The sequence below is a fragment of the Centrocercus urophasianus genome, unplaced genomic scaffold (genome assembly GCF_019232065.1).
Source record: "Centrocercus urophasianus isolate 14NV4802_14NV808 unplaced genomic scaffold, USGS_Curo_1.0 seq_38, whole genome shotgun sequence".
Classification (NCBI taxonomy): Eukaryota; Metazoa; Chordata; class Aves; order Galliformes; family Phasianidae; genus Centrocercus; species Centrocercus urophasianus.
The window spans coordinates 4,912,463-4,926,818 of record NW_024884955.1 but is presented as its reverse complement, the minus strand read 5'-3'; the positions used below and the strand labels follow the sequence as shown (position 1 = coordinate 4,926,818).

The 14,356-nt window shown below is 40.1% G+C and overlaps 1 protein-coding gene across 5 annotated transcripts in view; it reads left to right on the top strand.

The window, feature by feature from the left end:
- The window catches only part of EYA2 (EYA transcriptional coactivator and phosphatase 2), a 90,091-nt gene that overhangs the window by 14,744 nt on the left and 60,991 nt on the right, over window positions 1-14,356 (top strand). The window lies entirely within an intron of this gene.

Below are 14,356 nucleotides of genomic sequence, written 5' to 3'. Positions count from 1 at the left end.
CTGCCAACAGCTGCCTTACTAAGACATAGTACTCATATTAAATGAAATTTCATGAAAAAAAGAAAAAGGAAAACTCAGTTCCAGCTGGATTGAAAATGCAGTTGGAGCACTTCTATCCTGCGTATAAAGCTGCCATCCGCGTAAACATTCCAAATTACTTTTTCACTTTTAATAATGAGGATCAGACCTTTTCTTATTATTGAGGCCAGTGTAAGATATTAGAAGCATACAATTTCATTCAGAATCCATTAGTTATTGGATCCTGTCCAAAGTTAAGTATTTGAAGTGTTTTGGGAGAAACTCACCTTTTAGTTTCAAGATTTTTGACAACCTACTTGGAAGAAAACCCTGAAACGAGCAGACCACTCCAGTCCTGCTTGGTAGCTCTCAGATGCATTAATTACATCATTTTCTCTTGGAGCTGCTGCTCATGTATTGTTGAAAGCCCTGCAGCTGATGAGTGCTTGCCCAAACTACCAACAGGAATCTCAGTTAAATTATCGCGCAGCCTCTCTGCACATGGAAAAGATTAATTCTCGTAGCCACAAACAGAATGAACACTTTGTACTTACAATCATAATGTAAGTTTGTGCTGAAGTACAGTGACAGTAACCAATTCCGTCCCAATAAATTCACAGTTCTACTAATCGTGTGTTTTAACAGCATCTTGATCCCAAAAGGATCAAAGAAGCTTTGTTTAGCTTTGGGTCCCATCCCTCGTTGTTCTTCCTCTCCCTTTGCTCCCCATGAGCTCAAAAAAACCATAGATGAGATGAAACTCAACCATTGTCGTATAGTCCTCAGCAGGGAAGGGCACTTTGCAAAACCACAGAAAGGAATATTTAGCCAATAGAAATGACAGGAAGTGTTGTGGGCAGACAGAGCACAAACATTAGAGCCTGCTTTGGCAGGAGTCAATATCAACCTGTCTAAACTGCCATAAAGTTCTTAAGTGATGATAAAGGCATTGAAAGTTAAAAATTCAACATGTTTAGCAATTACACTGTACCTGCAGCAGTGTCTGTTTGCTACTGTATGGGAAGGTTCGTTGAAGGCGCTCTAATCTTTACCAAACGTGGCTAAGAGTTCAAACAGCAGCATTAGCTCAAGGCAGTGGAGTCAAGAAGTATGGAAATGAGTGTCTGATGAAGCAGTATGCAATATGTAGTAAAGGTGCCAACAGTGGCTACATTTTGCCCTTAAGTAGATGAATGATGCTCACGAGAAGCATTACTGCCCTATAACTGAGCTTTTGGTAAAGTTAATTTTGTCCCCAGACCTCTGCAAAGGCCTCTTGTTCGTTGTTGCATGTGCTGAGATGTTGTGTAACATGATGTAGTCCCTGAGCACTGTCAGGATTGATCTCCCAGTAGTTTCCAGTGTTGTAGGATGGCATCAAAACCCAGGACGAGGTTTCTGAAAATTAGAGGGGACAAAACAAGCTTTACTGAAACTACTTTGAAAGCTGTTTCATGCTTCAGGCGGTATTTGGTGGCTGTTGTACTGCAGCAGCAGAGAAGGACCCAGCCCCATACTGTATGGAACTGAAGCACTGCCTGCCTCAGAGTATTCATTTCTCATGACTTCAGGAAAGTGTGTGGAAAAACAGGGTATGCACAAGATACAAAATTGCCATGGACAGGTAATGATTGTGTTACTACCTAAGCCAAAGATTTGTTTTTTTGCCTGCTTTGAGGCAGCTCAGTAATTCCTCACTGCTGAAACATTCTACTCCATAACCTAGAAATCCTGCTTCTGATTAAACAAATCTTTTTTTCAATACGAATCTTGGGCTGAGTGGCTGCAATTTTCACCATCATAAATGTTTTCCAGTTCCGTCTCAGACCAGTACAATGAAATAATTATTAGTTGCACTTATGCACATATATCCATCAGAATTAGCAATTACTTAGGGAAAAAAAAAAAAACAAAACAAAACAATTTGAAATGCTGAAAAAAGCCCTGTATGCTATTAGAGAAAATCCTTTCCTGGTATTAGTCTTACTTTAAGATGCCTTTTTCTGACATTATTGTCACCTTGAACTGTGCGTTGTTTGCTTGTTTACTTCTGTCTGGATTCTATGAAGCAGAGATTAGAGCCAATATTTAAAGCAGCATTTATTACTAGCAAAAGAAGCAGAAAGTGCTGGGGAGAGAAGAGAATGTGAACATGATTTTATATTCAAAAACATGTTTCTGGCTTGGGTTTTTTTGGAGAGGGAAGGTCCAAAAAAGTGTATTGCAAAGACAGCATTACTTAATGTCTTTGTAGATGGGCATGGCAGAATAAAATACACATTTTTTCATATATCTTGGAAATATTTTTTAAAAAGATTGAGTATCTAAAACTATTCCCAACTCTAGTATTTTCTCCCACGTCTAACATAAAGTGCAAACCTATTTCTGACATTTGATCTATACTGTCCATAGGTCTTTTATATACACAGAGGGATTTACTGCTATGTAATCAAGCTCCTGAAGAAAAACGTTGTCCTTTTATTCACAAGGGATGACTGTAATAAATTAAAATGGTTTCCCATTAGCTTTCCCTACTTAGCTGAACCACTTAAAATTACTTTGGACTTTGCCCTTGTCTGACCTCCTCACCTTTGCTCAAACATTTCTGTTTCCAGGAGTGCAGCAATGGTCCTAGAGCCTCACTTCTCTGAATAGTTGCAAATCATTTCAGTCTGGAAGCAAAGCACCAAGGTGGAGCCCATTTGGAGTTAGAAGAAATGTTTAATGGTTTTAAAAGCCTAATGCCCTGTCTAACTTGAAGACAGTCTGTGGTATCATAGGTTGCTGTTTGTATTAAGCGATGATTGTGGTTTATTTGCATGCATATTTTTCAGTAAGACTGTGTTAGCAAAATGAAGGTAGGTTTGGGCATTATTTGTTAATTACTTCTTCAAGATTTCTTTGGCAATAATGGCTTTACCAGCTTTTAGACAAGACTGTAGAATAGCCATGAGCAAAACTGAGGGTTGTTTAAGCACAGATGTACATATAAAAAAGCATATGTAAGGCACTCTGTTCCTTTGCCTATTAAATGCAACTAGCATTGTATTGATTTACAAAACAAATTGCTTGTCTGTAGCATTTGTTCTGTCAAACGTTCAACTATAGTTTTATAATTGATGGTATGTAAAAGTTAAATTGCACACACATTAATCAGCTGTGCTCAAGTTAACAAAATACATGCAGTTCAATTCTGAATTGTCAGTTTTAGTTAGGAAATGAATTTTTTTACTAAGTCACAACTCTTGTGTCCTCCTGTCTGTTGCTTCTCTTTGTATTCATTTTCTAAATTCAGTTTTTGCACTTCTTACTGGTTTGGAATAGTAACTTCAAGGTGACTCAAGATGGTCTCAGTGCAGTGTTGCAATCTGAAGAGCCATAAAGATGTTGCTCTTGCAAAAGTGGGACAAATGTCTGACTTCAGAGGCACCACTGGTGGAGAGTCCCCCCAGGTCACCATGAGTACGCACTCCCTGATAGATGGTGTGCTTATTAATGCTTACAAATTAATGGTTTATTTTATAGACAATGAAATTGGATAGAACTCCAGCTGTGTCTCAGCCACCCATGTCAGAGACAAGTAAATACATTAGGGAGAGAGCTAACCAAACATTTCAGAAATCAGTGTGCTTATGGAAAGTAGTAACTGAAAAACAAGCTCAAATGGCACTCAGCAAAGGTACGGTGCAGTAGCCTAATTTTATAGGAATTGCTAGATAACGTCAGTCCAAGTGTTTCAGGAAAAGATCCAAAACTGTCCTTTTCTGTGCTGTTCCAGTTCTGAAATACTTTTGTTAAGTGAGGGCTAACTTGTCGGAACAGAAAGAACAACTTGGCTGGTTGCAGTGAAGATCTCACATCTCAAATATTTTCAGCTATCTGTGATTATTCCACGTAGGTAAAAATAACTCATAGTCTGCATAAACTTGAACAAACACAGGGAAACCACAAGCTGACTGCAAATGTTGCTTGAAGAAGAAAACCATACCCTGTGTGTCATTGATCAAAGTCATCTAATCACAGCTGAGGGCAATTTAGTAGTAGGAGTGCTTTCTGGTCAAGAGGATGCTGGGAGCAGGTGGGGCAGTGTGCGGTGGTCATATGTTGGTCTCAGGTACATTGTGCGGCGTAGGGAATATCTGCATAGGAAATGTGAAAAAAATGCTAATATTTCTGAGACTATTTTTAGAATCTCTATTAATGTGTCTTGGGCTGTTGGGGTGCCAAGGGCAATATTGTGAGCAGTTGAGAAAAGGAAATATGTTCCCTAGTTTTTGCAGTTTCTAATGCACGCTTGAATCCTGGGAGGAAAGAAGACTTAGCAGGGTGTTTGACCACCGAGGCTTGTTTCCGTTCCAAAGCAAACTCTGGGCTTTTTGCATACGAACATATGCAAGATTCATAATCTGGCACTATATTATTTGTGTGCATACATAACCTGCAATTTATTAAAGATATCCTTGCTGCAGCTCTCTGCCTCTGCACCATCTGGGAAAGATGCAGAGATGAGAATGTTCTTAGCAATTGCAAGAGATTTTCTACAAAACCACTGGCTTGCAAGAGCTTATCACTGGTGAAAGAAGCATCTCCGGCATTTCATAAATCATCAACATTACTAACATGCTGTTTGGAGATTTGTATCATTAGCAAATTAATCATATTTAGGAAGACTCCCATAGCAGCGTTGGATGAGAAGCCGTGCAATGCCTTCTGCCAAATAAACTGCAGAAAGTGGGACCTGCGGGATGAAATGTGGGGAGGAGAAGCCAAAGCACAGCTTTCATATTACCTCAGTGTTATCCCCGATAGCAGTCTTTAAAAATATTTAAGCAAAATAAAAGCGAAGATCTTGTCTAGGAGCTTGATGTATGCTATAGGCAGAATATGATGGAGAAATGATTTCTGGTTTTGACAGGGAGCATCCACAAAAGTTTACTCGTTTGCCTTCCAAGTCTATAACATCTCTACTGTGGCTCAGCCTTGAAGTACTAACACCCACCAGACTGCTGTCATGTAAGGAAGAACGGGGATGCTAAGAGTTGCAATTTTTTTATGGACCAAAGGGAAATCTCATTATGGAGTGAGATCTAAACCTGAAGTTCTGCCTACTTGAGTACTCTTAACTAAAACCATAGTGCTTTTCTTGGTAGAAAAACCAAAAGTTTTGGTTTAACTGAAGATAATTTTGCCAGCCTGTTTAGAATTTAATCTGTACACTCAGTTATTCTTAGAGACACCCAGTGTTCATTGTTTTCCCCATGAATTCACTGAACTTCAGTTTTGAATTCTAAATTCAAATTCCCTTGGTAGCTTTTCCCATGAATTATACTCTACAATACATACTTGGTTAAAGTTGCCATACGGCAAAGGATCATGTTTATTCCACTGCTTCTCTGATGTAATCTTTCTCCTTCAAAAAAACAAACAAACGTAAACCACATGTTAAAACAAACACAAACAAGTGCTATTGAATTGTGCCACTTTTTAATCACTGGACGTTACCTGCAAATTTAGTGCTACAGCAATACAAAAAGACCAACAGAACCAGCTGGATATTTGATAACTGGTTTATGCATAGCCTTTCTTTGGCTTTTTCTTTGGAATGCACTAGGAAGCGTTGCAGCTAACTTCAGCAGCCAGGAGACAGGAGGGTGTACTTCAGATCTTGCCATACATTGCATTAGTCCACAGACCACCACTATGTTTTGGTATTGCAGCATAAGACAGGTAACGGCCATTAGCGACTAAACCGACTGTGTAAACTGTGTGTGTTTCAAACCAGCTGTGAAACTGGTCTGCTAAGTTCTTCTGCTATGTCAGTGGATGCCAGCAACTTTCAATTTAAAATACTTTTTAATGCTTTGTATGGCACTGGATACATTATATAGAGCTGAATTATAAACTACTTTTCAAAATATCCATGATTCAGCTGCTTGTATGGAAAAATGTATACTCAGCTTTTGAGAAAAACCTTGACTCTTAGAGCTCTCAGGGTCAGGCTCTTCCTCTAAAAACTTAGTTTTTTGCTTAAGGTACGTGTGCATACTTTTCAAGATATTTGTCCCATACATTTACTGGCAAAGTGCTGTGTGACAAGACTAGAAAATAGCTGCCTTTTTAAATTAGGCTTTATTAACTGTTTCTCTGATGAGCCAGAAATTTGAGTTCTTCTGGATAATTCCATGATAGAGAAAAATAGATGGAATGTAATTCTTTCAGAAGCACATTTTGTTTGTATGGTTTTTGTTTGTTTATTTTTGTGTTCTCCATTTCACAGAAAGGAATAGAGATTTTATTTTTCAGTTAGTGTTCCTTAGCATTTCAATAGGTTCTTCTCATGCTTCAGATTTTTTTTGACTTTTTTCTCAGGTTGTTCTGTTTTTCTGTTTTCTCACTGATTTTGTGTCTCTAAGCTTCCACTGCCCTGACACACCCGCATGGATAAAGAAAGTAGTTCAGGAACCACGTTAGAAGTGAGAGATGCAGGATATTGAGACATTAGGTGATCCCCAATGCTACTTTGTGAAGAGAAGCCAAATGAAGGGAAGCTGGTTCTCTAATTGTGGCATTTAAATTCCGTGCTTAAAATTGCAGCTAAACTGAGTAAATTCAGTTTCTAGGCTCCTAAAAATTAAAAACCAGCAAGGAAATACACAAACTGTCTTTGTGATGACAGCCTGTAAAACCAGCAGCTGTACAGGGGTTAGCAGATTGGTTATGCTTAAAGTGAACCATGGCAAGACATGTGCTAACAGAAGATGCACAACATACCTAGCACCTATTGCTTGAGGGTTAAAACAGACCAACTGGAGTAAAACGACTGGGAGAGAAGAGTTATGCAGCCAAATGTGAATGAAAGAGAGAATTTAGGCCAAATGTGAATTAAAGCGAGAATGTAGGCATGCAGAAGTTGGGTGTGGGAAAGAGATGCTATGTGGTCTAGGAGAAAATAGGAATGTGAGACTTAAGCTCCTGTTCTGTACTGACAACTGCAGGCAGTGTCTGCACTCTCCATTAGAAGAGTGGAGAAAGGCTGTCAAGTGGTCAGAAAAAGTCAAAAATATGCTGCTTTCATGGCATTTTAGTAGGTGTACAACTGATCTTTTGACTTGGATTTCTATATAGCTTTCTCTTTTACCTCTTTGTGCTGATTTAACAGTGTAGACAGTTATCTTCATGATTTTGAGCTCAGCTTGCTCAGAAGTGGAAAAATGCAGTATTCTCTCCTATACAAAAGTAAATAGAGGTAGGCAGATTAAATACAAATCATCGCTGTAAAATACTCTCCTAACAGGAAACCTGTGACTGACTGAAGCTGAATGCGAGTCTTCCTAATGAGAGCTCTAACCATGGGGTCATGGCATCAAATCGGTCATGTCTGACAAAGCAATTTGAGGGATAAAGAAGAAAAAACAGTCTTTTACTCCAATTTTTGTTTTGCAGAAATTAAATTAAAAAACCTGAAATCAGACATATTTTACTGTTTCCTTGCATTTCACTGGAATTAACAGGACTGCTCTTCTGGGTAGAAGGAATAGAGATGGCAACTGTATTTCTTTTGGAAAACCAAGCACTGCATACAGATATTTTGCACGGCAGTTGATTTTTGGTAGCTCATGTTGCAGTAGCCATTGTAAACAATGAGGGTCAGCAAGTATATCTGTGCACATTGCTAACGAGTCAATTGGTTTTATCTGTGTTACCCTGCAGTAGCCCAAAGAAAGAAATTTTTGTTGGTTGTAGAAATTATTCCATAAAAGTGTCAGAGAGAAACTGTGCCACAGGCGATGAGCTGAAGTTAATCCAGTGTCAGGAAATGCATCAGCATTGAACTAGGTTGTCGAGTTGCTCTTCTGGGCTGTGAAAGGGCAAGGGCCTTTGAAGTCTTGTGTGTGTGGGAGAATATTGCCTTCTAGCTAAGGATATTGCAGATCAAGTCTGAGTTTTAGGCCTAAGGCAGCCGTCACCTTCATAATGTCATACGTAAGCGTCTTCTCAAATATCCAAGAAGAAAAAGTTGACTTTTGATTGCAGCTGGATTTCCTAATCTGTAATGACAATATTTTCTGCCATTTTCTCTACTTGCAAGAAATTTTCCTGAGCTGCTTTGCAGTCCTGAAAATGAAGCCATCATCCTGACACTCTTGTGTTTGTGGCAGTCCCCTGTTTTGGCCTGGTGCTTGAGCAGCTTCGGAGGTGCTGAGCTGCAGAACGGCTCCCCTTAGAGCTGGACTGTGGTGATCCTGAGTTGAGTGGTGTGTGACATGGTAGGAAGAGAAGTGCTCTTCGCTGAGGCAATCTCGACTTTAAGGTGCTAGTTTTGTCACTGAAGCTGTAAATATCTTCCTGTAAAAGATACCATGGTCTGTGGTCATTTAATGTTGTCCTCAGATTTCAGATTTGACAGTTCTGTTTGGAGAACTTGCAGCCCCCTGGGAAAAGGTTGGGTAATAGCAATTAGATCCTCATTTTTTAATTTTTTTTTCAGTTTGTTTTTTGAAGGGGAAGGAAAAAAAGGGCAAGGTCAGGTTTTCACCCTTAAACCCAGTCTTTCCTTTCATTTGTGCCAAGTGAGTTGCAACACAAGGCTGTAACTTTTATACCTCCTCATACAAACCCTATGGATATCGCATTAGGAGTGCTTGTATGTATTATTTATGAAAAGTGCATTGTTACTACTGAGGATCAGATAAGTAGCTTGAAGACTATTGTCTGCTTTGAATGTTCTTTTAGGTTTTAGTACTAGCCAGACTGTCAAAAACTCTTAATACATCACACACAGTTCTGACTTCTAACTAGAGATTGTCTGCCTGGAGAAAGTAGTCTGCTATTTGAGAACAGGGTGCTTGTAGAGTTTTAAAATTTGGGAGAATTTGATGTAGGGTGTGCTAATAGGGATGAGTTTAAAAACTTAACTAGAAGCAGTTGAAAAAATGCTGCTGTTACATGGCTGTCTATTCTTCACCTGTGTGAAATAAGATGGTGGCATCTGTTCAGATGCAGGCAGATAGATGGCCACATCACAGTTCATCAGACCCTTATGCAGAGCACAGGAAATCAGCCCATGCTCTTTCAGTTCAAGCTGGGAGTGGAAGAGGGAATGGAGAAGAAAACTTGCATATCTCTTCTCCATTCTATCTGTATTAAAGAAAAGAACAAAGAAAAAAATGCATACACATCTCTTTCCAGAGCACTGCTCCAACCTCACCAATTAGGAGCAAATTTCTTCTTAGAAAAGTGTAACTGAGAAGTACTGGAAAGAGAAGTGTATTGAGACAGATGTGTTCTTGTATGGAAAATGCATTTTTTTTTTTAATTCAGCATAACTTGCAGTTGTGCGCAGAGGTGCTCCTTGATAGTAGGTACCTGATGGGTTCTGTGGACTCAGTTTGGTGTGATGGACATATGAAAGGCACTGTTATATTACCTTTGGCCCCTGCTACTGCCCTTAATTTTGACATGCCATTGTAAAAACCTTTAGTAGGTGCTAGATCAAGTAAGTGGTTAGCTGATTGGCATCTTTGTTCCAGCAGTGAAACTGTGGTCTTTTTCATCACTTTTCCACTTACTGCTCTGTATGCTGTTTATGGCAGCGAAGGCAAACCTCTTCAGTGTTTCTGCCAGGTTTTTTTTAAAGATCATGGTGTTTGGTGCCAACTCTTGTCTCTCCTGGTGCCAGACTTGGCTCTAGTCACAGCTGTTTGACATTGTTAGGCTTCTTCAACAGTTGGATTACATGATGGTGAAAGGAGGAATAGGGATTTTTAGAAATTCCAGCTATTCAAATGCAATTGTCACAGGGGGAAAAACAAAGCGGAAAACAAAACTCCTGCAGTTCAAATGTCAGTGTCCCTCTGTACTTTGGCAAGACATTTGAAGCCTGCTTAGCATCATATAATGGCACTTTCAGGAAGTGCTTTTCTTTATCAGATCAGACTCTGCAAATTAAAACAAGGATGTTTGTGTGAATGGCATTGGGCTGATGCACTTCTCGTTTGGTGTTTTCATTTCTATACTGCCCTGCAGTCTGCCAGTTACCGAATGGCAGGATCACTGAAACGTTCTCCTTAGCCCTTCCTTGGCTGATAATCACCTGTGGTCATTTCTGTAAAAACCTGTCTCATCTTGAAAATAAACCTGATGCTAGCAGCTTTCTGATCTTGAACCCACCTTAGCTTTCACTTTAATGTATTGTCACACCAGAACTTGTGAAATTAGACCTCAGCCCACCTGAACCCTCAAAGTGTCCCATTTCTAGGCTATTATTTTAGTCTGACTCACAAATACCCACAGAAGCAGGCTATTAATTGAATGAATATTAAGGAAAACACATGTGAACATGTGCTCCAAGTAAGTTTCTTCTCTGCTTAGCTGTTTTTGCGCTGTTAATGAGTGTGAGTGACAAACAAGTTTTTTTGTCCAGTGTTGCTTTTTATGAGTCTTTTTTTCTAACATGCCCAAGATATGCAACTGTTAGCTTGCATTACTTCACTCACTACTGTTGTACTGTGGCTCTTTAAAACAAGTCTCTTGGTTTTTATCTATAAACTGTCATCAGTCTGCTAATTCAAAAAAGTGTTTTACAACATTCCGGTTAGTGATATAGATACAAAATTTACAATTTGTTTATTTTTTGTCATTTTTTGTAACTGACTTCCACTACAAAAAAGAATTGTTTACCAGCAGAGAAACTTCTACACATTTCACACAGACTCCTGAAGAACTTAATATAAACAATAATATTTTCTTGTGTTTTTAAAAACATAGGAGCTCAGTGCTCCTAAAGATGTGTATCTGATATGCATAGATAGTTGCCAATAATGACTGCATAAACCTTTCTTAAAATTTAGTGTGTGATACTCTGTCTTCCAAGACCACCTCTGCTCGTTCTAAACAAAGATATAGGATTGTGACTAAGTGAAAGTTACAAGTTTATACATTTATTTCAACACGATATTTACTAAATCCAGATCGGTAATGAGACCTGCTCCAAGTCCGAACAAGTAAAGTGTATCCAAGTAGAGGTAGAGTTCATAATTCAAGGGCAATTAAAGCCTTGCAGCTTCAGGGTCAAGTAGTCCTGGATAACCACTTACAAGGACTACTCAGAAGGAATACCTCCTATTTTACATTGGCCCATGATGTCAGAAGCCGATGATGGTGGTATGGCTGTAGAGGTTGGGGCTTTCCACCAATATTTCAGTTTGTTGCTGTGTGACAGATGGGGCAGAGCGGCAGTCTGACAAAATGGTGTCTGACTTGGAAGTACGTATGAAGCAAAGGTGTGCCACTGGATTCCTCCACGCGAAAAAAATGGCACCCGCTGGCATTGTTGAATGTCTGTGGAGACCAAACGGAGGGTGTGAGCACAGTGAGCTGGTGGGTGGTGCATTTCAGCAGCGGTGGCAGCAATGTGAAAGACAGGCCATGTTCTGGGCAGCCTTGAACAGCTGTCACACCACAAAATGAAGAGCATCTCAATCAGCTGATCCATGCATATCGATGGATTACAACCAGGGAACTGGGTGTGGAGCTGAGTATTGGCTTCAGTGCATTGGAAGCGATGGTAGCAGTGTGGGAATGTTGCAGAGTTTGTGCCAGGTGGGTCACACGAATGCTCACGTAGGAACAAGAATAACACCACGTGCAAGTTTGTCAGGTCCTACTGAGCCAACACAAGGCTGACGATGACAATTTCCTGAATTGCAGCATTGCTGGTGATGAGCCATAGTGCCACCACTATGAGCTGGAATCAAAACGGCAGTCCATACAGTGGAGACGTGAATTCAGAGCCCTCAGTGGGTAAAGTAATGTGTGCTGTCTTTTGGGATAGGAAAGAGGTGATCGTTTAGGATTTCCTGGAACCTGGACAAACCTTCAATTGACTGCTGCATTGAATGCTGACTAAGCTGAAGGCTTAACCTTCCAGAATCAGGCCAGAGAAGAAGACTATCATTCTCTTGCACCAATGACCATAATTCACATTGCATCAATAGGGAGAGCAAGGTTGGAGTTTGAAGGGTGTTTTTCTTTAGTGAGAATGTACAGGCCTCTTGACTTCATTATTTAATGTTCAGTCCCAGTTTTGCAGAATTGGGACTCGAGTCCTTCCCAATCATGCCATGTTGAGCTTTGGGAATTCATTGCGTTGGCAGGCAAAATGTGCTTAGACCAGTTAACAGAGCTTGCATCCCATTGCCACCACAGATATGTTAAATCAGCAATTACTCAGGAACTTAAAACTCTGATTTATTGATACGTTAGAGAGGACCACTTCAAAAAAACCCTAAACATAGAAAAAAAAATCCCCTTCCCTCTGCCTGACCCTAAATCAGAAATCTATCAGGCAGAGAGAAGCAACTAGAGAAGCCAAAGTGGGGTGTTAATTTTCTTTATTTCTTATGCGTAATAATGGGATACCACAATGATTATTTTTTTTTTTTTAATTTTTAAGTACAAGGAGCCAAGGGTGGCTGCTCAGATTCCAGACTTTGAGACCAAGCCAAAAGAGAATGAAGTTTTCAGGCACGTTGTTACATTTTCCACTACTTCCAGTTTCTTAAGAGAGTGTCCTGAGTTCTAGAGAGTCCACACACTTTGTTGCATTTTATTTTGATATGTAGAACATCACTTACATCTGGGACAACGAGGCTGGCATTTGTGTTTTCCCTCATCAAGATAGTTGAGAAATAGAGGAAATATACCTTGAATCTTTTGTACACTTAAGCATTTTTTGCTTGTAAGTCCTTGAGAATGATGTGCAGACAGATAAGATAGTCTTCCCTTCCCCAACCAGGGGTAAGAAAGTCCCAGAGAAAGAGCTTTCAGCCTTTTACGTGTGCAGCAGACATTTCTCTTCATGTCTTCTCTGGTCTCTGCTTCTGGAGCAATGTTGACCTGGGGGATTTAATCAAGGAGAAGGTACGTCATTCTCACTCCGGCCTCACCTGTACTGTTATGCTGGAGTTTTTCCTCACATCCAAGGTCCCTTTGCTAACGTACATTTCATAGTTCTCTTTCCCATAGCTTTTTTTGAATTATTATTCCCTGAATGTCACTCTTTTATAGGCTGACAATAGAGGTGATGACACAAGCCTGTTATAAAGGGGCAGCCTTACCTTTCTCACTGAGTTGTTGGAGTCAGTGCAGGACTTTAACAGATTTAAAGAGTAAATCAAAAGGGTGAAGAAATTCTCATAGTCTGGGAATGGAGAATTTTTGGATCAAAAATGAGTGAGAGAACATGCCCTGAAGGACAGCTCTCATGCCTCACCTCTTTCTTGGCTGTTTGGGACAGTCATTCATCAGCACGGGTACTGGTACTGCAATGATGTAACAAGTTTTACCTGAAAATTTTAAAGCACTTTCCAGTGCCTAAAAAGGGCTTAAATGAAAGCTTTCTCACTCTTTCAAAAGCCATGATACAGTCCTGAGCATCTTGTCCAAACTGTTAGTCGTAGATCCTCCTTCAACAACGGCACATCTCTCCCTAGTGGGTGTCAGAGCCAGCCATGTGGCACTGTGCACCCTCATGCCTCACTGTGCTGCTGCGTGCAGGGACTGCTATCAGCTCCCCTCTACCCTCCCTTAAGCAGCAGAAGAAAAAGTGAGTTTTCTACTGAAGTTCAGTTCTCATCAAGATAGGGTGGAAGGGTCTGAGTGGGGCACATAGCTCAAAGTGGGTTGTTTGCAGTAAGAAGCCTGTACAAATGAAGATGTTGCTCTGTAACTCATGGATGTGTTCAGCCAGCAGCCATAGCAGCTCTCTGCTATTTCAGGCCTGTTTGGCTACTGCTTTAGTGCGCTGTTTTCACAGCTCATTCCTTCCTGAGCCCTCTATGACTTGTGATAACATTTTATTTTATTTTGTCTCATCCTGATTCACTGACTGTATGTATTCACACAAAGTATTATCTGGCAATACTTTCTCCTAGACTGTGCTGTTATTTGGCCACTGGGATCCAGGTGGGTGCACCCAGGGTGTCACAGGTAGGAATAGGATAAGTAACAAGAATAAGGGATAAAAGTAACAAGAGGACTCCAAAGCAAAAAACATTCTTGTGCACTCTGTAACAGAAGACAGCGTGTTTCAGCATGAATATCAAAGTTATCAGTGGTTATTTCATTCCAAATCTCCTTGTTTTTCTCTAAAGCATACTTTCATAATTTAGTTTTAAGTACATTCTTAGCCCTTAAGAGTCTGAAGAGAAGTGATAAGAGGCACAGTTCTTTGGAGTGAAAAGAGACGCCTGTGAGACAAATAAGTCTAACAAGCCAGGCCCCTGCTGCAACCTGTCTGTGGAGCCATGAAGCAGTCCTTTGGTGTGATGGGTCTTGG